This window comes from Magnolia sinica, chromosome 14 (assembly GCF_029962835.1).
Source record: "Magnolia sinica isolate HGM2019 chromosome 14, MsV1, whole genome shotgun sequence".
Lineage (NCBI taxonomy): Eukaryota > Viridiplantae > Streptophyta > Magnoliopsida > Magnoliales > Magnoliaceae > Magnolia > Magnolia sinica.
In genome coordinates, this window is record NC_080586.1 from 28,344,439 (window position 1) to 28,366,146 (window position 21,708).

Here is a 21,708-nt window from a genome sequence, read left to right on the forward strand (position 1 = left end):
CATCATCATATCAAATCAAGCTTATTCTACACAATATTCTCTCCCTTTTTATCACAATATGACACAAGAAAGAAATAGATGATAAATGATAAATGTAGATAATAAGAGAGTAAATAAGATAGAAAAGAACATGATAAAAAGATTAATATCACATAACCATCAAGTATCATGTCACAAGAGGTAAGTAGTTCAAGTAGTTATCATCCAAACTCACAGACGGGAAAGAGAGTTAAAAGAAATTAATACAAAATCAAAGCAAATAGAATAACTAGTCAGATCTTGATGAAGGAGCAGGAATATATGGATCATTCTTATGTAAACCCCTATTGATGCGCCTCATATATTTTCTCATATATTTGAAATGTGATTGTTAGGTTACATGTACCTGAGCCACCTGTTCCTCAAGACAATGCAGTCTCTCATCAAAATCAGAAGGCTGATAATCAGATTCAGCAGCAGAATCTGAATCAAGCTCATTAAACAAATCATCCATGTTTACATCTTCATGTGGCAAAGCATCACCTTCTTCAGCTTCTTCACCTCCTCCAACATCCCCATCAACTTGACCCAGATTCAGGTACAGGTTCATCTTGTTGATATTTGAATTGCTGAAGGGATAGAGATTAATGGAACCTTCTCCAACAGGCATAGTTACCAAAGCATGGGTAGCTAGGGCAGTCATAAGATAAGAAAAAGGAATATCGCTATGACTGGGATGGAGATGAAACTGAATAATAAGATGACAGATAAGAGAAGGAAGACATATATGGATACCAGACACAACAAAATCATAATACAGGCCACGAAAGCAGTCAACTCAGTCTTGTTGCCTGAGCGAGGATGCACATTTGAAATGAAAATGCGATGAAGGACCCTATATCTGGGTAACATAAATTTGGAACTAAGCACAATACCGTCTTTCCACTCTGCATCCATGTTGCAAGGAACTCTTGTAATCAAACGTTTTGCATTCTCAGAAGGTTTAGAGGTCAAAGTAGATATGGGAACTCTGTCGTCAACAACAGTTATATTCATGATAGAAGAAATCAAATGACGGTCTACTTCGATCGGACCTTCTCTAGTTAATACAGTAAATGTCAAATTCTCTTGAGAAAAGTCAGTAATACAAGCATACATAGCCTGCGCAATGGACCAGTATGCTGAACCGCCCAAAGATAATATGTTATCCCATCCTACAACTTGAAGGAGGGGGATAATGTTGAAGCGTTCAATATGATCAACATTAACAACACGCTCAACAATGACATTCCTATGTTGGATATCCCGCACATACTTGGGGTCCTCTTCGGGAGACCGAAGATGGCGCACTAAAATAGGTGCGGAACAAGATGAAGAGGGACCACGAATGGTTTTTTACCTATTTCACCCTTACATAGCAATAACAACTCAAGGAAAAATAAGGATTGCAAAAAGAAGAGAAACGATTCCAAGGAAATCAGATTTTTTGGTAGAAACCCTTTCAAACCACCATCAAACTTGAAACAAGTTGTAACATCAAGTGAAAGGAAAATCAATGAACTCGACTCTATAAGGAATTTGAAAAGGAAGTACTAACCGAAGAGGAATCGAAGATGGGTTCGACCGACCATGGTAGGGCTTGTTGGAGAAGAAGAACATAGTGAAGAAAAATGTGTTTTTCCCAAATAAAAGGCAAAACCCGAGTTCCACGACTAGTCATGTACATACTTAACTGGTTGAGCCACAACTGGTCGAGTGTGTACTCGACTAGTCGTGCACCACTAAAAATTTATAATTTTGCATCTATTTGAATTTTAAAAATTTTAAAATAATAAATATATACATTATAATACAAATAAGCACAAATCATCAGTTCATATTGCACATACCAAGATCAAATTTCAATTTTGCAAACCTGTTTTTGTCGAGCAATTTTGTGAATATGTTTGCAAGTTGATTCTCGTCTGAATATATTCCAATGAAATTATCTTGTCTTCCACTAATTCATGAATATAACGATATCTAATGTCAATATGCTTAGTTCGTGAATGCTTAATTAGATCTTTAGAAATATTAATTGCGCTTGAATTGTCACAATATAAAACCATAGATTCTTGCACAATTCCATAATCGCTTAGCATTCTCTTCATCCATACAAGCTGAGTGTATGCATTACCAGCAGCGATATATTCATCCTCAGTTGTGAAGAGCGATACGGAACTTTGTTTCTTACTTAGCCAAAAAATCAAATAGTTCCTGACCTAGAAACAACCACCGCTGGTCGATTTATGATCATCAATGTTACCAGCCCAATCAACATCCGTGTAACCAGCTAATTACACACTAGCATCATGCAGATACCAGAGACTAAGATTAGCTGAAGTAGCGACATATCATAAAATGAGCTTAACAGCAATCAAGTGGGATTCTTTAGGGTCCGATTGATATCTAGCACAAATTCCTACACTAAAAGCAATATTAGGTTAGCTCACAGTTAAATAAAGTAAACTACCTATCATACTGCGTTACAACGTTAGATCCACACACTTACCTATTGAATCCTTAGAGAGTTTTAGAGTAGTACTCATTGGAATATCAAAATTTTTCCCACTCTCAAATCTGAACTTTTTAACTAAGTTCAGAGCATATTTGGTTTGAGAGATAAAGAATCCATTAGGGAGCTATTTGACTTGCAACCCTAAAAAATAGTTTAGTTCTCCAACCATGCTCATTTCAAATTTAGATTTCATAAGATCTGCAAACTCAACAGTTATGTTATCACAGGTAGATCCATAGATAATGTCATCAACATATATTTATACTATTAGTATATGATCATTATGTTTCTTAACAAATAATATTTTATCTATACTCCCCATAACAAAGTAATGACTTAACAAGAATTTAGTCAATTTCTCGTACCATGCCCTAGGAGCCTGTTTCAAACCACAGAGTGCCTTTTTTAGGTGATAGACATGATTAGCATGCTTAGGGTCTTCAAAACCCTTTGGTTGTTTAACATACACTTCTTCATGCAAATCGCTATTTAAGAACGCACTCTTTACATCCATTTGATATATTTTAAATTTTTTAAAGCACACAATGGATATAAATAGTTTAATTGATTCAAGACGACCTATTGGGGAAAAGCTTTTATCATAATCAATGCCTTCAATTTGAGTGTACCCTTGTACAACCAGCCTAGCATTGTTTCTAATAATATTACCAAGTTCATCAGACTTATTTTTAAAAATCCATTTAGTTCCAATAATATGTTTATCTTTTGGTCTTGGAACTAAGTACCAAACATCATTTCTAACAAACTGATTGAGCTCTTCTTGCATTGCTACAAACCAGTTTTCGTCAGTAAGGGCTTCTTTTATGTTAGCCGGTTCTATTTGAGATGTAAAGCACACGTAGTTGCATATATCTTCTAGTTGTTTACGAGTGTGCACACCAGTGAGAGGGTTTCCAAGGATTTAATCAAATGAATGGTCTTTAACTGTGCGCAGTTCAATATTATGTTGACTAGATGAAGAGTCTGGTTTATCAAACAAAAGGACTCCATCATCTTCTGAACTTGAGACAGGTGTATTCAAGTGATCATCTATAACCACATCACCAGTCCTCTTATTAAGAACCCAATACGCTAGACTATTTAGAGCATACCTTAAAAATATCCCTTCATCACTTTTAGTGTCAAATTTATCTAGATTTTCTCGGTCATGCAAAATGTAGTACTTGCTGCCAAAAACTTGAAAGTATTTGATAATAGGCTTCTTATCAAACCATATTTCATAAGCCATTTTACTATTTGATTTTCTAGTATAAACATGGTTAATTATATAACAAGCAGTATTTACGGCTTCAGCCCAAAGATTTTTAGGAAGCTTCATACTATTTAACATTACATTTGCCATTTCTTGAAGCACTCTATTTTTTCTTTCTACTACCCCATTTTTTTGTGGTGTTTTGGGTGTAGAATATTCATGTGATATTCTCTGGTCACTGCAAAATTTATCAAAACTGCTATTTTCAAACTTAAAACCATGATCACTATGGATCTTAGTGACTTGTGATTCTTTTTCAGTTTGGATATGTTTAAGTACCCTTTTTACTTCGTCGAGAGTTTCAAATTTCTCTCTTAAGAAGACTACCCAAGTATACCTGTAAAGTCATCTACAATGACCAGAATATGCTTCTTGCCACCTCGACTCTCCATTCTAGTTAGTCCAATGAGATCCATGTGGAGAAGTTCGGGTGGTTTATATGTGGCATTGGAATTCACTTTTTTATGAACACTCCTGGTTTGTTTACTAATCTGACACTCGCCACATATTTTATCCACTTTCTTTATTTTAGGTAGACCTCTCACCAATTCACTTTTATCAATCTATACAAGTTGCGGTAGTGTACATGTCCTAGGCACTTATGCCATAATTCGGTCTCATCGGTTTGAACCATGTAACACGATAGCTTAGATGTGCTTGAATCACTGACTATGTAGCAATTCTCAGAAGTTCTACGACCAGTTAATATTACAGAACCATTCTTATTTAAAATTTCACACCCTTGGTTGGTAAATGTTACACTTTGATTATTATCGCATATTTGAGAGATACTTAATAGATTATGTTTTAAACCTTCTACATATAAAATATTCTTAAATAGAGGGAGGTTATAGAGTTAAACCATACCTTGGCCAACAATTCTCATGTCTTTAAGACTGGTGAATAGACCTTTGTCACCTGTCATGTGTCTAGAGTAACCACTATCTAGGTACCACTTTGAATGACTCGAAGCCTTGAAAGCTGTGTGGGCAACCAAACAAGCAACCTTAGGGACCCATTTCATTACAATTTTGGGTTTAAGAGCATAGTTGATCTTCTAATGTTTATAGTTGTTATAAGTCCTACCCACTGAGTTAGATTTTAAGAGCTCCTTAAGCAAGTCAACAATTTTCTCAGCTAAAGGATAACGATTCTAATTTTTATAGATGATATGGTTGTTTTTAGGTTTTAAAGTCTGAAAATTTTTAGTATTTTTAGAATTATTTTGATTCAGACTTTTCCCTTTTGAGTTAGAAGACTCCCCTTTAACAAATTTAGGTAGAGTATTCTTATATTTGGGAGGAATACTTTTGGCATAGCCTAATCCAGATCGATCGCCACATTTTCTGGATCCAAATAAAAGTTTTTCTAATTTAGGATCACCTTGGGCATACCTCCATGTGTCCTTCAAACTCAAAAGCGAAGAGACTTATAGTTTTAGCTTTTCATTTTCAGATTTTAAGTTTTCAAATTGGGATGTTTTGAAATCTAAGTTGTACTTAGTTTTTTCAAAGCAATCTGAAAAGTGTGATTTTTCTAAGACTAGATTATCAAAATTCTCTTTTAGTTTTGAAAAATCTTCTTTATGAAGTTTTAACTTTACAGCTATTTTGCAACTTTCCCTATCTAGGGCATCATAAGCATCTTGAAGGTCTTCCTCAATTTCATGGTCACTACCCAGATTTTCTTCACTGGTTGATTTATCATTATCTAAGAAAGTAACTTGGCTAGAGTCATTAGGGCTTCAACATCATTAGCCAACTCGGTTTTAGAATCTTCTGACTCAGGAGAGACTTCAGAGCAGGAAGATTCATCTCATGTAGCCAACATACCTTTCTTTTTAGACTTGTCCTTCTTAGGACATTTGTTTACTAGATGCCCATATTCATAGCAGTTGTAACATTGGCTGTCTTTTAGAGATTTCCAATTTTCAGATCTAAGTCTTTTCTTTTCATTAGGCTTTTGCAAATCAACCCTCTTTTTGCTCTTGAAAATCTTGTAAATTTTTTTGGCTAAAAGAGCCATATCATCTTCAGAAGTTTCTAAATCAGAATTATTACTATTTTCATGAGAAATAACTTTAACAGACCTGAGGGCGATTAACTTACCTTTAGGGGCCTTAAAATTTAACTCATAGGTTTGAAGAGACCCAACAACTCTTCTACCCTCATATTATCCGTATCACGAATTTCCAAGATCGCGATCACTTTTGAATTGAACCGATCAGGCAACGAGCACAGTATCTTTGCATAGACTTTACTTTCCATGATCCTATCACCAAGACCCCACATATATTTGATAATGTTATTCAATCTTATATAGAAGTCCATGAAAGTTTCACTTTCTTCCATACATATTTCCTCAAATTTGGTTGTGAGGATTTGAACTTTAGATTTGTCGACAATTGTTGTACCCTTATGTGTCATTTTCAAAATATCTCAGGCTTGCTTTGCAATACCATAGGATATAATTCTCTTGAATTCATCTGGTGATAGTGCATAAGTAATAGCATTTAAAGCCTTTGCATTGGCACTACTCTCACTTTTCTGAAGAGTGGTCCAAGAAAAATAAGGTGTAACTTTTACAGTTTTAGATCCATCAGTACAAGGCGTCCAATTAGTCACTGTGGCTTGTTAAAAGGCCGAGATAAGAGTCATAGGGGGGGGGGGAGGTGAATAGGACTATGCCAAATTAAAAAATTTTAATGTAGAATAAGAAAGAAATTAACAATGATAGCACTTTACAATTCAAATAACAAAAATGAATAGCAACCTCAAATGCATAAGTATTGAGAGGTTGATACAGATGTTGTTCTAAGGACAACCTTACACCAAAAACCAATGGCTTATGGACAACCTGATTCCTAAAATGGTCTGTGTATCAAAATCTCAAACCGATATAGAGGAATAAAGAATAAAACAGAAATAAAATTCTACTGCTATTACAACATTCACCACATGTACTGAAAGTAAATTACAATCATTCACCACAAATGCTGGAAAAATAAATTATGACAATCACACACTTAGGCACATTCAACCATTAACAACTCCAGTAATTATAGTGGTTCGCTTGTGTGTACACCAACTGTTAAAAAATAGCCACACAACTACTCTACTCCCAATATCCTCACATAGTGGATATTGGCTTTCACTATAAAATAGGTTTTTCAAGGTTCACCTAAAACCTTCACAATTGTCTTTCTAGTGGGCTTACACAATTCAAAAACTCCACACTCTGAGATTTTCTCGATCACCTCAAATAAACCAAAAAAGAAAGAGAGATTTTTCTAGCACAACCTCAAAAAACCAAAAAGAGATTTACAAAAATGTAAATATACTTATCTGGATATTCTCCTTTGACGAAGCCTGGCAAAACCAATTCGGTGTGGATGTTCAATGTCCATACTCACTTATGAAAAAGTTCTAAGTTCTAAATGATTTTTTGATTAAATCACCTTGGGCTTGCTTGATTTGATTTTGATCTTAAGAAAGGGGAAAACTTAAATCCTTTCTTCAATTAAGATTGGAATAGAAAATTCAAAATCAAATGCAAAAAACTAATTTAAAGAGAATATTAAGTGAACACAATATAGCTTAAGAATATCACGAACTTATCTCTCAGAGTGGTGTCTTAATTATCTTAGAATTGAATGAAAAACTTTGAAAATCATCCTCAATTTTTAGGCAAAATTATTGTTTACTCGATTGGCCCAGTGGTTGGTTCAATTGGTCGAAGGACCAACAAGAATTCAAAATTTTAGGCGCGATAAGATAAGACCGTTCCACGACTGGTCGAGTGGCCTGCTCGACTGGTCAAGTAGGACCAAAAATGGTTGCTAGACTTTGAGTCGAGCCTACTCGACTGGTCGAGCACTGTTCACTCGACTGGTCGAGCATTTCCAGGACTGGTTGCGGGTCCAACAAAAAATACTGAAAATTAGTAACAAACCTTGGATTAGTCGAGGAAATTCTTAGACTGGTCGAGCCAGTACTAGGACTAGTCGAACATAGGCTAAGACTAGTCAAGAAAAAGCTTATAAAATTATATAATAACCCAAATTAAGTATACAATCCATATGACCTAATCTATGGTCAATCTAGGGTCATTCATAGCTTATATGTGATATTTGAACATTGAAACATCATTCGCTTCGGTTGATAGTTGATCTTGAAGTACATGAAGCTTAACATCTTGAAGTATTTTGAAGCTTGAAATTGAAGTACTTGTGACTTATTTTTCAACTTAAGTATATGAGCTTTAAGCTTGAGAAGATTACTTGAGCTTGAATTCTTAAAGTAATGCACACTGTCTTGATATAGTAGAAGCTTGAAAACTTGATCTAGTACTTGAACTTGTATAAGAATCTCTTGTTCTTATACTTGTGCTGCTTGAATCTTGAATTGGAACATCTTAAACTTGTACTTGAATTGCTTGATCTTAAATATGAAGATGAGCTACACAAGATACAGATTCCAAGAGATTTTGGCACTACGAAATTTGACAATTATAGAAGCTAGATAGAATAGCATTTACAATCTCCCCCTTTGTCAAATTAGTGACAAAAGAAAATAAATAGAAATATCATACATGCATAATAAAGAATTATGCACCAGTTATAACCTGGTCAAAGAATCATGCACCAGTTAAAGACTGCAAATCAATACTCCCCCTTAATACCATACTGCATAGAATCCAAGAGGAGAATTGAAGAAAAAATTGTGCTACCTATAACCTAACCACATTCTCCATAGTTCCACATTCATTCTCCACATTTATCATAATGAAATAGGCATGTATGGAATAATTCTCCCCCTTTTTGTCACAATATGACAAAGGAAAGAACCTATAAATGATGATGGAAACATAATAGCAATGAGAGAGGTAGGGTTAAGATAACACAGTGACAAGATAACCATTAAAAACATGTCCAATCACAAGAAGAAATTCAAGTATTAAAAGTTATTATATATTAGATACTCAAAATTAATCCGAACCAGAAGAAGGAGCAGGTATGGAAGGATCAATTTGATGAAGTCCCTTGTTAATGCCCCTAAGATATTTGTGCATATATTTAAATTGCATTTCTCGGGACATATGCATAACATCAACCTTCTCCTCAAGTGAGCGCAAACGCGCATCAAAATCAGATGGCTGATAATTAGGATCAACAGCAGAAACGGATTCAATTTCATCAAAGAGGTCATCCATGTTGACATCATCTAGAGGCAAAGCATCTTCTTCCTCATTTGCTTCAGCTGCTCCTTCAGCACCCACATCAACTTGGCCTAGGGCCAACTTCAAATTCATCTTATTAATGATAGAGTTGTTGAAGGGTAGATGGTGAATGGGAGCTTCTCCAACAGGCTTAACCACTAGATTATGGGTGGCTAATACAGTCATAAGATAAGCAAAAGGTATATCACCGTGACCTGGGTGGAGACGGAACTGAATCATGATATAACAAATAAAAGAAGGAAGACACACAGAGACTCTAGAAATGATAAAATGAAGAATACGAACCATGAATGTAGTAAGCTCCATTTTGTTACCAGATCTAGGATAAACATTTTAAATGAAATTTCTATGAAGAACTCTATCTCTGGGTAACATAAACTTTAAAGCGAGCACATTCCAAGTACTCCATTCTGCATCCATATTATATAAAACTCTAGTGAGCATTCGCTTCTCAGATTCAGAAGGTTTTGCTATAAGAGAACTAATGAGAATACCGTCATCATTAACTGGAAGGTCCATTAATCCATAAATGAGGTGACGGTTCACATCAATTGGACCTTCTCTAGTAGAAATTGTAAATGTAAGATTTTTAGTAGAGAAGTCTTTTATACAAGCATACATGGCTTGCGCAATAGAGCAGAATGCAGGACCACCCCAATGTAAAATGTTTTCCCATCCTACAAATTGAAGAAGAGGAAGGATACCAAAAGGTGCTAAATGATCAATGTTAACAGTCCGTTCTACTATCACGTTATGTAAGAAAATATCCCTCACATACTTGGGAACGTCCTCGGGTGACCTAAGATGGCACACTGTGAAAGGAGCCGAACGAGAAGAGGGACCACGAGATCCTTTCTTCTTGTTTCTGCCTTTCATTGCAATAAAGAAATCAAGGAATACAAGGATTGCTAAAGAGGCAAGAAGGGTTTCAAGGAAAAGGATTTATAGCTACAAACCCATCAAACAATCATAAACCTTAAAATAAATAACACAAATGAAGAGAAGGAAGTGCAAAGGATTTGAATCTACAAAGAAATTAAAAATAATACACTAACCATGGAAGAATCGAAGATGGGTTCGACCGGTCGTGGTAGTGCTTGTTGGAGAAGGACCAAATGAAGAAAAAAGTGATTTTCCCTAAATAAAAAGTAAAACCCGAGTTTCCCGACTGGTCAAGTACATACTCCACCGATCGAGCCAGGACTGGTTGAGTGTGTACTCAACTGGTCGTGCAGCACTAAAAATTACAATTTTTCATTAATTTGAATTTTAAATTTTCAAAATAATAAATATATACATTATAATATAGAAAGGCACAAATCATCAGTTCATATTGCACATACTAAGATCCAATTTCAATTTTGTAACCTGTTTTTGTCGAGTGGTTTTGTGAATATATCTACAAGTTGAGTCTCGGTCAGAATATATTCCAATGAAATGATCTTGTCTTCCACCAGTTCATGAATATAATGATATCTAATGTCAATATGCTTAGTTCGTGAATGCTGAATTGGATTTTTAGAGATATTAATTGCGCTTGAATTATCACAATATTAAACCATGGATTCTTGCGCAATTCCGTAATCGCTTAGCATTCTTTTCATCTACACAAGTTGAGTACATGCATTACCAGCTGCAATATATTCAGCCATAGTTGTGGAGAGTGATACGAAACTTTATTTCTTATTTAGCCAAGAAACTAAACAGTTCCCAACATAGAAACAACCACCGCTGGTCGATTTACGATCATCAATGTTACCAGCCCAATCAGCATCCATGTAACCAGCTAATTGCACACTAGTATCATGTGGATACCAGAGACCAAGATTAGCTGAACTAGCAACATATTGTATAATAAGCTTAACAGCAATCAGGTGTGACTCTTTAAGGTCAGATTGACGTCTAGCACAAATTCCTACGCTAAAAGAAATATCAGGTCAGTTCGTAGTTAAATAAAGTAAACTACCTATCATACTACGATATAACTTAGGATCCACACTCTTACCTGTTGAATCCTTAGAGAGTTTTAAAGTAGTACTCATTGGAGTATCAAAATTTTTTCCACTCTCAAATCTGAACTTTTTAACTAAGTTCAGAGCATATTTGGTTTGAGAGATAAAGAAACCATTAGGGAGCTGTTTGACTTGCAACCCTGAGAAATAGTTTAGTTTTCCAACCATGCTCATTTCAAATTTAGACTACATAAGATCTGCAAACTCAACAGTCATGTTAGTACAGGTAAATCCATAGATAATATCATCAACATAGATTTGCACTATTAGTATGTGATCATTATGTTTCCTTACAAATAATGTCTTATCAACACTTTCCATTATTAAGTTATGACTTAGTAGAAACTTAGTCTACTTTTCGTACCATACCCTGGGAGCTTGTTTTAAACCATAGAGTGCCTTTTTCAGGCAGTAGACATGGTTAGCATGCTTAGGGTCTTCAAAACCCGTTAGTTGTTCAACATACACTTCTTCATGTAAATCACCTTTTAAGAATGTACTCTTTACATTCATTTGGTATGTTTTGAATTTTCTAAAGCACGTAATGGATATAAATAGTCTGATTGATTCAAGACGAGCCACTAGGGCAAAGGTCTCATCATAATCAATGCCTTCTATTTGAGTATACCCTTGTACAACCAGCCTAACCTTATTTCTATTAATATTACCAAATTCATCAGGCTTATTTTTAAAAATTCATTTTGTTCTGATAAAGTGTTTATCTTTTGGTCTTGGAACTAAGTACTAAACAACATTTCTTACAAACTGATTAAGCTTTTCTTGCATTGCTACAATCCAGTTTTCGTCAGTAGGAGCATCTTTTATGTTAGCTGGTTCTATCTAAGATGTAAAGCACACGTAGTTACACGTATTTTTAAGTTGTTTACAAGTGCACACACCAGTGAGAGGGTTTACAAGGATTTAATTAGATGGATGGTCTTTAACTGTCCTCAGTTCAGTGTTATTTTGACTTGATGAAGAGTCTGGTATATCAATTAAAAGAACTTCATCATTTTCTGAACTTGAGATAGGTGTATTTAAGTGATCATCTATAACCATATTAATGGACTCTTGAATTACACCAGTCCTCTTGTTAAGAACCTGATATGCTCGACTATTCAGAGCATACCCTAAAAATATCCCTTCATCACTTTTGGTGTCAAATTTACACAGATTTTCTCGGTCATGTAAAATGTAGCACTTGCTACCGAAAACTCGAAAGTATTTGACAGTAGACTTCTTATCAAACCACATTTCATAAGCTGTTTTATTATTTGATTTTCTAGTATAAACATGGTTAATTATATAACAAGCAATATTTACAGCTTCAACCCAAAGATTTTTATGAAGCTTCATACTATTGAGCATTACATTTGTCATTTCTTGAAGCACTCTATTTTTCCTTTGCACTACCCCATTTTGTTGTAGTGTTTTGGGTGCAGAATATTCATGTGTATTCCTTGATCACGGTAAAATTTCTCAAAACCACTATTTTCAAATTCAAAACCATGATCACTATGGATCCTAGAGACTTATGATTCTTTTTTCGTTTGGATTTAAGTATCCTTTTTACTTCATCGAGAGTTTTTTATTTCTCTCTTGAGAAGACTACCCAAGTATACTTGGTAAAGTCATCAACAATCACCACAATATACTTCTTACAACCTCGACTCTCCATTCTAGTTGGTTCAATGAGATCCATGTGGAGAAGTTCGAGTGGTTTAGATGTGGCTTTGGAGTTCACCTTTTTGTGAGCACTCCTAGTTTGTTTACTAATTTGGCACTCGCCACATATTTTATCCACTTTCTGTATTTTAGGTAGACCTCTTATCAATTCTCTTTTGCTCAATGTATATAAGTTGTGGTAGTGTACATGTCCTAGGCGCTTATGTCATAATTCAATCTCATCGGTTTGGACCATGTAACACGATAGATTAGATGAACTTGAATCACAAACAATGTAGCAATTTTCAGAAGTTCTGCGACCAGTTAATATTATAAAACCATTTTTATTTAAAATTTCACACCCTTGGTCAGTAAATTTATTACTATGATTATTATCGTATATTTCAGAGATGCTTAATAAATTATGTTTTAACCCTTCTACATATAAAATATTCTCAAATAGAGGGAGGTTAAAAAGCTGAAATGTACCTAGGCCAATAATTATGTAGTTGCTACCATCACCGAATGTGATTGAACCATCAGTGATGTCTTTAAGATTGGTGAGCAGACCTTTGTCACCTGTCATATGTCTAGAACAACCACTGTCTAGGTGCCACTTTGAATGGCTTGAAGCTTTGAAAGCGGTGTGGGCAACCAAACAAGCAACCTTAGGGACCCATTTCATTACAGTTTTGGGTTTAGGAGTATAATTGGTCTTCTTATGATTATAATTGTTATAAGTCCGACCCACTGAGTTAGATTTGAAGAGCTCCTTAAGTAAATCAACAATTTTCTCAGCTAAAGGATTAAAATTCTGATTTTTATAGTTGATATGGTGGCTTTTAGATTTTAAGGTCTAAAAAGTCTTAGCATTTTTAGAATTATATTGATTCAAACTTTTCCATTTTGAGTTAGAAGACTCCCCTTTAACAAATTTAGGTGGAGTATTTTTATATTTGGGAGGAATACTTTTATCATAGCCTAATCTAGATCGATCGCCACATTTTCCGGTTCCAGATAAAAGTTTTTCTAATTTAGGATCACCTTGGGCATACCTTCACGTGTCTTTCAAACTCAAAAGCGAAGAGACTTCTAGTTTTAGCTTTTCATTTTCAGATTTTAAGTTTTCAACTTAGGAGGTTTTGAAATTTAAGTCGCACTTACTTTTTTCAAAGCAATCTGAAATGTGTGATTTTTTTAAGACTAGATTATCAAAATTCTCTTTTAGTTTTGAAAACTTTTCTTTTTGAATTTTTAGCTTTACAGCAATTTTGTAACTTTCCTTATATAGGGCATCATAAGCATCTTAAAGATCTTCTTCATTTTCATGGTCACTATTCAGATTTTCTTCACTGGTTAAATCATCATTATCTGAAAAAGTGAACTTGACTAGAGTCATTAGGGCTTTAACATCATTAGCCAACTCGATTTTAAAATCTTTTGACTCAGAAGAGACTTCAGAGCAGGAAGATTCATCCCATGTAGCCAACGTACTTTTCTTTTTAGACTTGTCCTTCTTAGGACATTTGTTTGCTAGATGCCCATATTCATGGCAGTTGTAGCATTGTCTGTCTTTTAAAGATTTCTAAGTTTTAGATATAGATCTTTTCTTTTCAATAGGTTTTTGCAAATCAACCCTCTTTTTACTTTTGAAAATCTTGTAAATTTTTTTTTTACCTAAAAGAGCCATATCATCTTCAGAAGTTTCTAAATCAGAATTATTACTATTTTCTTGAGAAATAATTTTAGAAGACTTAAGGGCGATTGATTTGCCTTTAGGAGCTTTGAAGTTTAACTCGTAAGTTTATAAAGAACCAACCAGTTCTTCTACTCTCATACCATCCATATCACGAAGTTCCTGAATCGCAGTTACTTTCGAATTGAACCATCCAGGCAATGAGTACAATATCATTGCACACACTTTACTTTCTGGGATCCTATCACCAAGAGCCCACATAGAGTTAACAATGTCATTCAATCTTGTATAGAAGTTCATGAACGTTTCACTTTCTTCCATACGTATTTCCTCAAATTGGGTTGTGAGGATTCGAACTTTAGATTTGTTGACAATTGTTATACCATCATGTGTCATTTCCAAGATATCCCAGGCTTGCTTTGCAGCTTCACAGGATATAATTCTCTTGAATTCATCTGGTGATAGTGTGCAATAATTGCATTTAAAGCCTTTACATTGGCACTACTCTCACTTTTTTGAAGAGCGGTTCAAGAAAAGTAAAGTGAGACTTTTACAGTTTTAGAACCATCAGTACCAGTCACTTCAGTGGTAGGAGGGGTCCAATTGGTCAATGCGGCTTGTCACATGCTCTCATCCATGAATTTTTAAAAAATCCTCATTCTGGCTTTCCAATGGGCATAATTGGAGCCATCAAAAGGTGGAGGCCTAGTGACTGAAAGGCTATCAAAATTTGATATCTTAAAAAGCTCAGATCGATTAGCTCAGGAAATTAATCCAAAAATTAAAGCGAGCTATTAGGCTCTGATACCAGTTGAAAAGGCCAAGCGAAGAGTCCTAGGGGGGTGAATAAGACTATGCCAAATTAAAAGTTTTAAGTGTGGAATAAGAAAGAAATTAACAATGATAACACTTAACAATTCAAATAGCAGAAATGAATAGCAACCTCAAATGTATAAGTATTGGAAGGTTGATACAGATGTTGTTCTAAGGACAACCTTACACCAAAAACCAATGGCTTATGGTAGGTCAACCTGATTCCTAGGAGGGTCTATGCATCAAAATCTCAAACTGATACAAAGGAATAAAGAGTAAAACAGAAATAAAATTCTATTGTTATTACAACATTCACCATATGTACTAAAAGTAAATTACAATCATTCACCACAAATGCTGGGAAAATAAATTACAACAATCACACACTTAGGCACATTAACCATTCACAACTCTAGCAATTATAGTGGTTCGATTGTGTGTACACCAACTGTTAATAAAACAACCACACAACTACTCCACTCCTAATATCCTCACATAGTGGATATTGGCTTTCACTGTAAAATAGGTTTTTCAAGGTTCACCTAAAACCTTCACAATTGTATCTTTCTAGTGGGCTTACACAATTCAAAAACCCCACACTCCGAGATTTTCTGGATCACCTTAGACAAACCAAAAAAGAAAGAGAGATTTTGCTGGCACAACCTCAAAAAATCAAAAAGAGATATACAAAAATGTAAATATACTTACCTGGATATTCTCCTTTGACGAAGCCCGATAGAACCAATTCGGTGTAGATGTTCAATGTCCACACTCACTTATGAAAAGGTTCTAAGTTCTAAATATTTTTTAGATTAAATCACCTTAGGCTAGCTTGATTTGATTTTGATCTCAAGAAAGGGGAAAACTTAAATCCCTTCTTCAATTAAGATTGGAATAAAGAATTTAAAATCAAATGCAAAAAGTTAATTTAAAGAGAATATTACATGAACACAATATAGCTTAAGAATATCACAAACTTATCTCTTAGAGTGGTGTCTTGATTATCTTGGAATTGAATGAAAAACTCTGAAAATCGTCCTCAATTTATAGGTAAAATTACTGTTCACTCGACTGGCTCAGTGGTCGGTTCGAACATAATCTAGGTCATTCATACCTTACTTGTGAGATAGAACATGTGAGCCATCATACTATAGATCACATCGGCAGCTTTAATTCTTGCAATATTCAAAGCTTAAATTCAACGTATCGAACATAGTCTTCAATTAGGACTTGAGTACTTGGACGTTTCCGGTTATAGAACTTAACCACAATATTGCGATTGGGTTCTTGAAAGTTAAGTCTTCAACCAACACTTGAAACTCATACACTTTCTTCAGCTCGAAGATCTCAGCAAGTTCGTCGTAGATGTCGGCAAGATTGATTCAACACGATCATTGAAGATTCAAAGCAAATCAAAGCACAAGCTTGATACATAAGCATGACACAAACTCAAATAGGTTTGGCACACCAAAAATTTGACTAAACTTTGGATTTCCAACATAGAAATTTCATATATTACCTCGAAAACCGGAAGGAGGGAATCCTTGGAGGCTTGGAAAAGGGCTTGTATAATGGAAGTACTAAATTTCGAGGGCAAAATTATGTTAAGGGGGTAGATTGTAACACCTCGAACATTTCAATACCTGAGTATTGAAAGTTCTCGAGTGTTACCATGAAAATTTAACTAATATGTACATGTGTACGATACAAATCTAACTATCCTAACCTTACATCTATTCCCTGACACGAATCTAACCCTTGAGAATAGTCTCCATCCACAAATCAAGTCATCCGACCGTTGATCACGTTGTTTGATATATGTACATTCCCCTAACTAAATCATTAGATAACCCTACATCCGTAGCAATTTAGGCGTAAGTTCTTTTATAAGAATTACTCAAAAATGTGCCGAAAATCATGTAGGACCATTAGATTTCACAAAACTCTTAGATTAACGATAATCATGAAAATGCCATAAACTTAGATCCCTGAATTCTAATTCACATAGTTCTCACGATCCGGTTGATTTGAAATTTTACACCATGACTATGTATCATAAATTAGCAATACGCATCGAATTTCAACCCTTAGATCATTGTAAAGGGGGCCCAATGGACAAATCAACTATAACCGTTGATTTTGATGTCCATCGAACGAAGAGACCTCGTAGGCAGTCATAACTAGACATTTCCCTTCATATGAACAGAGAAGATTTCTAACAAACATCACAGTGGACCCCACACTAACGGTGCGTGTATGCCTATTATGTAACAACCGCAGAACACTGCAACTAAAATCCAGTCAAAACAGATTTTGACCGGACTTCACGCGACCGCACCTCCCTTCTCGCTCCCGCGCTGAAGAATTCGAAAGCAACTCAAACACTGATGGAGATGGGGCCCACCACCACAAGATAAGAAGGAGATCCGGACCGTCCATCAGATGTGGCCACAAATCCGACCAGAACCCGATAAATTCTGGTTGAAGGAGATTAAAAACCACCCCACTCCTGCGAACGAATAGAACTACACAAACAAGAAAAAGAACCAGAATGAGGAGTTCCGGATCACCACATGCTGTCGATCAGGAACAATCTGGACCATCAAATCCCTAAGCTCGATCATTCCAACCCCCTTCGATAAACTAGGAGCTGGATCGGACGAAAAAGGAAAAACACAACCCGTGTTTCTTTCCAGCACTTACGCCGTGCAAAAAACATCTTCCAGAAGCAATCCGTAGAAATCTCCCTAACCACCAAATTTGGGGGCATAGGATCACTAAAACAGCAAGATCCAAGCCATCTAAAAGGACAGATTAGATAAAGAACGACCCCAGCTAGAACCATCATTAAAACAGAACCCATCTGATGGACGGATGTTGTGTGTTGGGCACTGATCTGGATGATCAGGAACCTCTGATCAATGGCCCACCTAGACATAAAAATAATAAAAGAAACTAAGAGGAAGAAAATGGAACCAGAGAAGCTTGAATGCTACCCACTCCATGTTCCATATGGACAAGCTACATTGCCCGTTTCACTCCCCACACGCCGCACAACATGTTTCGCAGGAAAGATCCAGAACATGGAACTCCTTATATAAGCACTCCTTTGGCCAGATTGATACACACAGATAGACAGAAGAGAAAGAAAAGAAAGGAAAATGAGAGAGAGGGGGAAGAAGATGACGTGAAAGCCATTGCACGCCGAGTTGAAGTCAAAGGCTCAGCCAATATAACTCGTTGAAGAACGAGTTGAAGTATCAAGTAGACCGTGGGTAACTTCTTTATTTTTCTTTCCTTCTTCTTTCTCCTTCCTCTCCCAATGCTTTGATCTATAAATCAAGCTAAGAAGGTTAGCTAGTTAAAAATCAAATCTAACATCCAAAGTCCTAAATACTAGATTAAAGACTTTATCCTCCAACACATATCCACGTCTAAGGAAGGACAACACTAGAGGTGAGGGTTTTATCCTTTAAGTTTACTCTATTTAATTGATATGAATTATCTTGCAATTTTATGTTTACATATTACTGAGAGTTATCCTTTCAATTGATTGTTAATTTACCATCAACACTTATTTACCATTTTGGGAATCACGATTCAGTTTACATTTCCTATCACTGTAAGTGATGTGTTAAAGGTATCACGACTAGTGAATCAAATATTTTATCATCGACGTAATGTGTTACGGGTAGCATCCCTCTTGGTCGTCACGTAATTCCGTGGGTTAATTGGTGTGGAACACAATAAATGTAAGTAAATTGCCATGCGTGTTACATCACTTCTCAGGATTGGATGTTACAAATAGTTGCTCCATGAACACATCATGTTGCGTAAATCCCCCAATCACGTCGTAGTGTTATCTTGAGATGCTCGCATAAATCCACATTAACGTGGGACATGCCGACGAATATCCGTATAGTGAGAGTGCAAGTCGAGCCGGATATCATGAACTGTTTTCTACATTATGATAGTGATCACTATGTATGATGAGTCGCACACACTTTACTAGGCATGCATTCATGTAGATTGCTTGCGCATACTGATGTCTCTTGTCAGGCCCATGTCCCAGTGACCATTCTGTTTCGTAGGATCCAGCGGTCTTCCCGATCAAATTTCGGCAAGCTACGACCCATAGATTTCATTTGCACGTGACCCTAAGTCACATCCTATAAATTCGATTCGACTCAACCCGAGACCTGTGCCATTGTGACCGTGCCATCGCCATGGTTCCAATGCCACGTTTCATTCGTCAATGCGACGCTTAGATCATAAGAAGTGGCCCGTGCATTATAATGGTCGTTGATCACAAGATTGTGGGACCCATCTATCCCATATGACACTATTTCCTAGGCCATCATGGGATTATGTCATCACCCCATGCTAGGTATTGATTACCTACAAGTAATTATAGGTTTTTCTCTTCCCCATGAGTCAAAGCTAATTATAGCCTTACAATCATCATTTCAAAGCAATCATTTCTTTCTCTCTCCCACTTATCTCTCTCTCCCTCCCTCTTTCTTTTATTTTCTCCATTGCTAGAAAGCTTGGGATGTCCAAGCAACCCCAAAAATTCAGCCATCTCTCGCCCATTCTCCCCATCAATCCAACCATCAAGAGTCAATCTCCACCATTAAAAGATCATCTTAGGAGCATTGGAGCATAATGGTGGAAGTAAGAGATCAAGATCCAAGGTGGGTGCTCTCTAGAGCTAGATTTCATTCTATCCCTTAGATTTCTTTCTTTCATATGCATGGGGACTTTAACGACCCACCAATCCATGGTGGAGATCCTCCATGATCCCCTTGATGTGGCCTTTGGCCCATTTTCTTACATGATGGCCCACTTGATGATGTATGTTGTTGTCCAAACATGGGGCACACACACATCCATATTTTTAAGACACCTTGCTGCTCATTTTCGAGCCAATCTGGATGGAGGAAAAATCATGGATTAACCCTATTTCCTAGATGTGTGGCCCACCTGCATGGACCCCTTGCATGTTGTATATGTTTCATCCATGCTAATCGCCCGTGGGGCTCACCTCGCTAACGTCCAGTAGGTGGCTAGACGGTCCAGCGTTGCTGGCACCGTCCAGCAGACCTGGACGAAGAGAAAACACATATATCAGCTTAATCCAAAGCTAGTGGGTCCCACACATGTGGACCCACCTTAATGTATGTATTTTGTATCTAGGTCGTCCATCTGTTGGACGGCCAGCAGCTATAGCTGCTGTATTGACGTCAACAAGTTCTGTGGTCCGATCATGAGGTATGTGTTATACCATATTGTCCATACATTTGGCAGCTGTGGGGACCACCCCACACTTTCTGCATGTGTGGGGGTGGGGCCCACCTTCTATGTATGTATTATATATCTAGGCCGTCCATCCTGGGGACTAGACAGTGGGTCCCACCACATGATGCATGTGTTTTCAACCACACTATCCCTCCATGGGACCCCCTCGATGCATGTGTTTTATCCATCCCGTCCGTCCAAATGGGCTGGACATGGGCCCATCATGATGTACATGTTTTATCAGTGTTGTCTAGCCTGTGGACCCCACAATGATGTATGCGTTGTATATCCGACTGGTGGGGCCCACTTTATGATGCAATAGGCCCACCTTGATGTATTATATATTCACACCGTCCATCAGGTTGGACGTGGGACCCACCTTGATGCATGTTTTACCCTCAGCCATCCAGCTCCTTGGACCTCCAGATTGATTGGACTGTAGCTGGCCCAAAGGCACAGCAGCAGGCCCACTTCCTTGTATGATTTATACCTCCATGTTGAGCGGAATTTGGGCCCTTTGATGCCTTGGTAGGCCCACCTTTTATCTGATGTTATAAGGGCCAGATTGCCCAGATTTTTTGGATGTTTTAGGGGCCAGATGAGCTGAATATCCAGCCTTAAATTCCCATTTGGTGAGGTGTTATCCATCCATTATGGTGGACTTCATGGGCTGAATCATAAACCACTATATTGGGTATATTGTATACTTGGCCCAGTTATATTTTTGGAGCCTATGGGCTACCCAAAGAGGCCCACATTATTCGATATGTTAGGCATAACATACCTTAGCATTTTTCTGGGCTTTGGGCTACCCCATGTGACCCACCTTGATGCATGTGGGCTATGGCCTGGCCCAAGAGGCCCAATATTGATGCATGAGATAGCATGTGTGAAGTCCATTTTATTTCTAGTCATTTTAAGGGCTATGGGCTGTTTCATTAGGCCCATTATGTTATATATGAGGCCCTTGTGTGAGCCCATGGGCCCCACTATATGTTTGGCTCTATGTGGGCCACTCCTTGGTAGCAATGTTGGCTGTATGTCCACATTGTATGAGCAATAATGGTTAAATGTCCACATTATGACCTTTCCTAGGCCTATTATTAGGCCCATTCTCATTCTTCTCTAAGTGGGTTGACCTAAATCTTTGGGCCTCATTGATATTTGCATGATCTAT